We start from the raw sequence: 9433 nt of genomic DNA on the forward strand, positions 1-9433 counted from the left end.
CGCCACATTGTATGGTATAGGAAATGAGCCATAATAGTCTTCATAATGATCCAAAAAGAAACGTGGTAAGCCATAAGGTACATCGTGCCAAAGGACTTCATGTTTATGAAAAACGTAAAAGCACGACGTGATAAGGGTTGCCACGTCGTGGTGTCGAACAAAAACGTAAACTGAAAATCCAATGAATATCGGTTCACGACATGAAATGGGTCGCCACGTCGTGAAACCTGGGCAATCAGGAAATAAAAATTTCCCACTTCTTCTTGAACCGTGAACGTTGACCAATGCCTTGATGGGTTAAGACTCTTTTAGTTCAGTATTTTAAGACTCTTTTTAACTCAATCCTCTCTTTTTGACGCACCCAACACTTATTTCCAATTGTGGGTCTCGACTCTTGACTTGAAACTCTAAACGACCTTTGGCTAAACATAAACGCTCATAACTCCCGACTTCCTTCCCTAGACTCCGTAGCAAATCTGAAATATAGCAACCAAAGGAAAGATAGCAGTAACATAATAATTTAACGAGCCTTACAAACCAAATTAAGTTCCAAACCTAACAAAAGCTAATAAAAACTAAAAACCAAATAAAAAGTAAAATAAAGCGATCAATCATCATCTTCACGTCTTTGAGCTCCACTCGGTCCTTCTCCATCTCCCCTCGGTATCCAAAGCTCCTCCCAAGTCGGTATGTAAGGGCCTTGCGGTAGCACGGAAGGTGGTCGAACCACACCCATGTGAGAAAACATGGTTTCAAGAAGTTGGGTGTTATAATTCATCCCACCGCGAAGATTATCCAAGTAAGAACCAACCCGACTTTGAAATGGGTCGGTGGGTACTCCACCCTCATATTGTTGCGCTGCTTGACGATCTCTCTCCACGTCTCCCCGGGCTCTAACATTCTACCTTCTGGGCCTCGGTGGAGGTTGTTGCTCGGGTTGCTCCATTTATTGCTCATCATCCTCCGGGGGTATAACATAGCCGCCCCCTACATTCACCACTACCCGCATAACTCCCAACACTTGAATTGTCAAATCATTGTACGGAAATCGGGTAAGGTTCCGAACAAAATTAGGTGTCAAAATATTATATGACCGGGCAAGGCGGGTGACCAAATGTCCACCTGTTATCGGACTCCCTTGCCTAGAACCGGCCGCTTTCTTTCCCAAGAATCGCGCAAGCATATAAGGGAGATCACAAAAAACCCCGGGAGTAATGATACTCCAAAGATAGAACAAATTTTGAATGGAAACCTTATCACCATGGTGCTTGTGATTGATAGAAAAGGTGACAAGGCGATGAAGAAAACGATGCACGGGATTCCGAATCTGTGCTTCACTAGAATCACGAGAATTGTACTCGTGATTGGAGATAGTCCGCCAAAACTGAACATCCAAAGTGCCGGGAGTAAAATCCCGAACACAACCAAGTAAGAAAGGCACAAAGAATGGGGATTGAGTCTCCACTTCTGTATATAACCACATGCGCCAAGCAAACTCACGAAGACTGCATTCGCGATATATCCCGCCTAACCGGAAAACTAGTGCCCGGTTGTAATCAAAATCCATAGTCCTTTCCTCAAAGCTTACGGTAGAGAAAAACTCCACCGACAATTCCCGATAAACGGGTTCTTGAATTGTAAACAAGTTCCTCCAACCGTGACATGTAAAAGAAAAATCATTGCCTTCATACACCTTCGTCCAAAAATGCTCCAATTCTGAAACCATACCCACACCTCTAAGCCAATTCCAATCCACAATGGGTGCTATTGCAAACTCCCGATTATATAGCCATCCCAATCGGTTCTCATATGTTGTCAACAAAGCCCGAGAAATATTCCGTGGAAACCGATACAATGGGTGAATGCTCGCCACGTCGATCGGGTTATTTTCCTGTTGAACAGCCCTTCTAGGTGTCATTTTCCTGAAATGATCAAAGACAAACCAAAATAAAAACAAAACACCCAAACTGTCCTTTAAAAATGAAACAAGAAGCCTGGTCGCCTAGGTTGCACGTCGTGAACAAGAGTTTCACGTCGTGAAACGTAGTCGGGACCTGAACTCAGATCGAGTATCATACAGTCAATATCCGACAAAAATAACACCTGGGGTTTGTTTTATCTACTAATCTAAGACCATGCATCCCTTTAACATCAATTAATTCAACCAATTTGGGATTTTTAATTTCTAAACAAACCCTAACCATCAAAATGCATAAAATTGGAAGCATTGGCAACAATTAAAGGATGAAATACATACCAGATGAAGTTAAGAGAAGATAATGCAAGTGATTTGGAAAAAAAATGAAGGAAATCGGCTGTGGGGACTTCTTGCTTCCGTTCGTGTGACAGTATAATAAACAAATGGTGGGTCAAAGTGTTAACTTAACTGGTCCCCCCACCCCGTGTCCTTTTAACGGCCACGTCGTGAACGACAATTTCACGTCGTGGTTTGTTTTAGGGGCCAAATTAATCCGGTCCATTAAAAAAAACATTGGGCTAAGAAATTAGGCTACTGGAAGTCAGTCCCCGTAATTCCTCTATGGCCACGTCGTGAAACACATGTCCACGACGTGATTTCAGTCTGAACTAAAAATTAACTAAGTTAATGACATATATTTAGTTTAATTGTTTACCACTTACTCTAAAGTACCCCACAGCTAATTTTTACCAATTAAGAGTTTTTAGATGATGAAATGATCACTTCCCTAAACTAAAAATGTAAAAACTCAAAAGAAAAGAAAATGCAAACCAAACTCGGGTTGCCTCCCGACAAGCGCTTCTTTTTGAGGAGTCTTGAGCTGGACTCCGTGCCTCCTACATTGAATTGTCAGAGGAGTCCACCACCTGGATCTTTTGCTCCTTCCATCGTCTTTTGTATGCTTGAACACACCTAATGTACGCCTTTTTTGAATTATCCTTTTTAGCTTTGCTCTCGTCTCCATCAAGCTTGCGTTTGGTCCCTTTTTTCCAATTTTTCTTTACTCTTAAGCTCCATAGGATTCTTCTCTTCCTTAACTACTGGACTTGTTTTCATAGACGTAACAACTTCTTCATCACTTGACAATTCATCGCTCTCCTCACTCACCCAAGTTGTTGGTGTCTTATAAGCAATCACTTCAAAGACTAGTGGAACAGATGCTCTTGGCTTGGTGTGTTTGACTTGATGAATTGTCTTGATCTCTTCCTCCATAAGCTTCTCCAATACTTCAAGTTCATTATCTTCATTAATATTAAAAACTTCGCCTTGAACATTATTTCCTTGAAAACCATCTTCCACTCCAAAAGTTGCTTCATCATCACCAACCCTCAACGTAAGCTTGGATTCACGAACATCAACTAAGGCTCTAGCAGTATTAAGTAGAGGGCGACCAAGAATAATTGGGACATTAGCATCCTCTTTCATATCCATAACTACAAAGTCAATTGGGAAAACAAATTTCCCAATTTTTACAAGAATGTCTTCTATAATCCCTCTTGGGTGAGTCACTGAACAATTAGCCATGTGAATAGTCATCTTTGTAGCTATCATTTTCTGAATATTAAGCTTTTGATAAAATGAATCTGGCATCAAATTTATGCTAGCCCCAGAATCGGCTAAAGCATATGTCTTCAAATTATTCCCAAACTCACATGGAAGAGTGAGATGTCCAGGATCTCCCATTTTCTTTGGTAACTCTCCCAACACAATTTTGGAACTTTGCTCACTAAGAATTACTTTAGAATTCTTCTTCAATTCTTGACGATTATCTATAAGATCTTGTAGGAACTTCACATATTCTGGAATTTTTTATAATGAATCGATAAAAGGAGTATTGATAGGAATACCCTTTATTTGTTGAATAAACTCCAGATGTTCCCTTTCCAGTGGACTGAGATGTGCTCGAGACGGAAACGACAAAGGCGGTTGATATGTCGGAACAGCTACTGAAATTTTCTGTTTAGAATGGTTCCATGACGTGAGAATAACGGACTCACGTCGTGAACTTGGCATTTCAACAACATTTTTGTTTTCGAGCTTTGTCTTCTTTGGCTTTGGTTCGGATGGCTTTGGCTCCACTTCTAGGGCTTCTAAAAACTCAGAGATTGCCTCTTCTTCAGTATCAATTGCCATAACATGGGATTGAGTCTTCTTTTCAGGAATTTGAGGAATTAGCTTCTCATTCACCAAAGTTGTAAGTTGGCCAAAGTTGAGCTTCAAGGTTATTGATGGAGGCTTGCTGATTTCTCAGTGAGTTTTGCTGGTCGACCATCATGGCTTGATGATTTTTCATCAAGGTCTGCTGTTCCATCATCATTTTTCTTTGATCCTTCAATGCTGTATCAGTATCATCATGTCTCTTCTCTAAAGCTTCCATGAAACGAACCAACATAGACTCCAAATCAGCTTTCTTCTCAGCTGGTGGTTGCTCTTTTTGGTAAAAACCCCGACCCATCTGTCTGAATTTCTCCTCCTTCTGTTTCTTGTACTTATCATAAGGCAGCCACTCCTTCTTTGGTTTTCTCCAATCATCATCATACTTGTCCCCACTTGAGTAGCAAACTTGAGCCTTCTTGTTCCCATAATCATCCAAATGGCAATCCTTAGTCAAGTGTGGCCCACTGCATTTCTCACATCCAACTCTTATTGCATGAATTGATTGGTCCATTTGGGTCAATCTCCGGTCCATAGTATTGAGCATCGCCATCATAGCAGCCATCTCATCAGAATGTGCACCCCTACTGCCTTTTGCTCAATCTTGTCTTGGGATGTGGTACTGTAACGCCCGTAGATCCGGGCTAGTCAAATTAGAGATAATAGGGGTCGAAAACGACTTTTCGACAAAAGATTATTTAGAATAAATAATCTTAACTAAGTTGTAGAATATGTATCAAGGGTTCCGTACATATAAAGAACGCCGAAATCCGAGTTATAACGAAGAAGTTATGGCCGGTCGAAGTTTTACAGCAAAACCGACACGGCACCGCGAAGCGTAAAACGTGAATTTACGATAGAAGACTTTTTAGCCTTAGCAGTCTAAACCAAAGTCGTAGAGTATGTTAAAACGAGAAAATCCATAAAAAGAACGCCCAAATTTGACTTCGTATGAGGAAGTTATGATTTTTCAAAGTTTCGGCTTAGCAATGTACAGCCCGAAACTCGAATTTTAGTTCGAGCGGTTTTTGGCTTACGCGACCTAAATGAGAGTTGAAGATCTCATTAATAGGAACTCAACGGTAAAAAGACAGACGAAAACGGAGTCCGTATGAAGGAGTTACGAATTCTTCGCGGTCATTTAACAGTCTAAACTCCTCCTACTGTTAAATTTAAGATCGGTCGAGAATTAGCCGACGGAGTCTAAATGAAAGTTGTAGATCTTGTTTTTACCTACGCGTGAAAAAAAAAGAACGTCGAAAACGGAGCTCGTATGCAAAAGTTACGGGGTTTAGAAGTCGGCAGGGTGTTGCTGCAAAAAGGGTGACGTGGCTGAATATGGGCCAAGGCTTTCTCCCCAAGGAAAGCCATCAGGTGATGACACGTGGCACCGACTCGGCGAGTCCGTGAACCCACTCGGAGAGTCCGTCAGGATTTCACCCTATAAATAGAGGTGCCGGGTTCCCTCATTTCCTCACCCCTCAACCCTCTTCTTTCTCTCTCTATACTCTCTCTCTAAGCTCCCTAACCCCCCTAAAAGCCTAGGTAAACCCCCTAGCACCCGAAGGAAGCCCCGAGGCTCCCGGAGTCCCAAGAAAAAGGGTCTTTCGGCTTGGAAACGCTGCTCCAGCGAAGCCCGGTTTTGCGAAAAACCCGCTGTAAGTGAGCTACGCCTACACTATTTTTAATATAGCTACTAATTAATTATAGTAACATTATTAGGACCTTAAAATAATTATTTGGGCTATTATTATGAGTTATATAGTGTTGTTAAACGCTTATATAATAATAATAACAGCTAGACTATTAAATTAGTCTCGGTAAATATTGAACTAAACCCTAGTGGTAATGATACTAGGTTTTGTCGAGGGAAATTGTTTTAAGAGTAACGAAGTGCTGTCCAAGTACCGAGTCACCACCGTATCAGGTGAGTGCATAGTCCCTTTAATGAACATGATTTTAATACAAGTATTGATTGAAGTATTAATTATATGTTTATGTGCGAGTTAATTGATGTTACCTGAAATACGTGCTAAAGAACATACCTGATTATATATGATGATTTAGGATAAAGGGTAGACCTAAATTAATTATGAGGAATATTGGGTAGTATTTTCTTACGAGTACAAGTGAGTTATACTCAGAGAATAGAACTTTAGTATATTTCATTTATCCGGGAGCATGGATTAGACACAGTCATTGTCCCGAGTCCGAGAGTATGGATTGGACATAGTCAACTGTCATTAATTCGGGGGTATGAATTAAGACATAGTCAGTTGTCCTTAGTCCGGGAGTATGGAGTAAGACATAGTCATTCGTCCCTAGTCTGAGAGTATGGATTAGGCATAATCATTCGTCATTAATCCGAGGGTATGGATTAGTCATTCGTCCCTAGTCCGAGAGTATGGATTAGGCATAACCATTCGTCATTAATCCGAGAGTATAGATTAGTCATTCGTCCCTAGTCCGAGAGTATGGATTAGGCATAACCATTCGTCATTAATCTGAGAGTATGGATTAGGTAAAGCCGTTCATTTCTGATCCGGGAGTATGGATTAGGTAAAACGGTTAATCTTAGGTTTGAGAGTATGGATAGTCTCGTTGTGAGGATCGACGGGGTGGGATAAGAGTTGCTTATACATATATGGTGAAATTGTATATTTTGTGAGTTCTAAATTATATATATGATATAACATTGTGGGATTGAAATCCCTATGTACTCACCAGTTTTTCCAACCTGACCCACTCAGTTTATTGATATCACAGGTGTTGATATGAAGTCACATTACACTGAGAGATTAAGGAGATATAAATCACTAGTGATAATGAATGTAAGTTCTGTTTATGCTTATGTTTATGTATTGACGATGACATCCCAAATGTTTTAAAATGAATAAAAATACTTTTCTTCGGAAATGCTTTGATAACGTATTTATCATGTTTTACTGGGAACAAATTCCGCAACATTTTTATTAAAAGAGATACTCTGATTTTTATAAAGCATAAACAAAATCGGTATTTTCTGGCCGTGAAAATGGGGATGTCACAGTTGGTATCAGAGCATTAGTTTAAGCGAACTAGGAATATGGATTTATTTCTAGACTTAAACTTAGAATGTTAAGCGATGATCGTGAGGAGTGTGTCTAGTATATTTAGGTAATACACTTGAATAGACACAAGCACTAGCTTATTTAGGGAAAATTCCTAACATGCTTTTATGTGCTAAATGATTTATGATGCTTTATGATGCTAAATGTATGATCGGATCTATGGTCTGTTGCCGACCGGATCTGGAAACTTTATGTGTTCAGATTTCTAAACGTTTAATTACGGTATTAGAACTGGCATGTAACTTTTCGGAGTAATAAGGAGGATTACACGTCTAAACCCTCCTCTATCTATATTCTCGTCTCGATACACCGAACGCCTGCTTTGATGTATAGAATGTCATGGTGAAGACTTGTAGTGAATTGAGTAAATGAAGGAAATGAGAAGGCTTACGATAGTGAATGATACCTATCGGAAGATATCGTAAGAGTGGTATCTTGCCTTTAGAGTACGCAAGGAAAAATAACAGTACGTTTAAAGGATTACGGTACGTCCGAAGTACACCTTCGATTGACAGGATGATGAAACGATTGGCGTAATTCCTGAAGCTATCCTACCCTCTGGCATTTTCACCACCGAGTTGCAGCAGAATTGATTATTGAAGATACACATGGAAGAAATCCTAGTAGAGTCTAGGGAAAATTTTATGATTGATTGGACACATTTTTATGTGTTAAAATTGTTTTTGTGATAGTAACTTGGAAAGCTACGAGACAATACTTGGGACGAGTATGAGTAGGTGTGAATGGTAGTAGAGGCCTATACTACCGGAAGCACATGACTCACGCTTGGACCAAGGAAAGTCACAAGGTTACCAAGAAGCTAGTAATTGATTCTGTTTTATTCAAATATGTTGTTACCATCGTTTCGGTAATGACTAAGAAGATGATTGTTACTCCGACCCTAGTGGTCATACCAAATTGTGTCCGACTACGACGAGTCTGTTACGTGGTTCCGAGAACCTAGTTCGATGTAGCACCTGACTTAAGCCAGAAGAATTAATCAAAGCGATCAGTAGAGGTATCGCGACGGTTGCTTGTAGCTAGAAATGCTACCTTTTAAGATGAGATTAGAACATGAAGGAAAGTATAGTCTGTTCTGGAAGACTCTAAGAGACCTGAGTCTAAGCATTGCAACATAAGATGATAGGTCATTAGAATTTGACACATCGTTCCATTGTAGTAATAAAAGAACTTATCTTAAGTTTGTTAAGAAGAAGAAGGAGTCTCCAATAAGGATCGGGAGTGTGAATCAAAGGTCATGATTAAAGAGACAGAGAGCGGGAGAGAGATCGAGCGCCGCCTGCAGTCAAGGAGTCCAAGAGTTAAATACTCATTCGAAGGAACAAAGAAGTTACGATTATTACCTAGGATGAAGAGATAACGTATGGAGTCATTATACTATCCTGTTTCGTTGATGATTCCGGGACGTAATCATCCTAAGGGGGAGATAATTGTAACGCCCGTAGATTCGGGCTAGTCAAATTAGAGATAATAGGGGTCGAAAATGACTTTTCGACAAAAGATTATTTAGAATAAATAATCTTAACTAAGTTGTAGAATATGTCTCAAGGGTTCCGTACATATAAAGAACGCCGAAATCCGAGTTATAACGAAGAAGTTATGGCCCGTCGAAGTTTTACAGCAAAACCGGCACGACACCGGGAAGCGTAAAAAGTGAATTTACGATAGAAGACTTTTTAGCCTTAGTAGTCTAAACCAAAGTCGTAGAGTATGTTAAAACGAGAAAATCCATAAAAAGAACGCCCAAATCTGACTTCGTATGAGGAAGTTATGATTTTTCAAAGTTTCGGCTTAGCAGTGTACAGCCCGAAACTCGAATTTTAGTTCGAGCGGTTTTTGGCTTACGCGACCTAAATGAGAGTTGAAGATCTCATTAATAGGAACTCAACGGTAAAAAGACAGACGAAAACGGAGTCCGTATGAAGGAGTTACGAATTCTTCGCGGTCATTTAATAATCTAAACTCCTCCTACTGTTAAATTTAAGATCGGTCGAGAATTAGCCAACGGAGTCTAAATGAAAGTTGTAGATCTTGTTTTTACCTACGCGTGGAAAAAAATGAACGTCGAAAACGGAGCTCGTATGCAAAGGTTACGGGGTTTAGAAGTCGGCAGGGTGTTGCTGCAAAAAGGGTGACGTGGCTGAATATGGGCCAAGGCTTTCTCCCCAAG

This window comes from Lactuca virosa, chromosome 8 (genome assembly GCF_052849685.1).
Source record: "Lactuca virosa cultivar CGN04683 chromosome 8, Lactuca_virosa_CGN04683_v6, whole genome shotgun sequence".
NCBI lineage: Eukaryota > Viridiplantae > Streptophyta > Magnoliopsida > Asterales > Asteraceae > Lactuca > Lactuca virosa.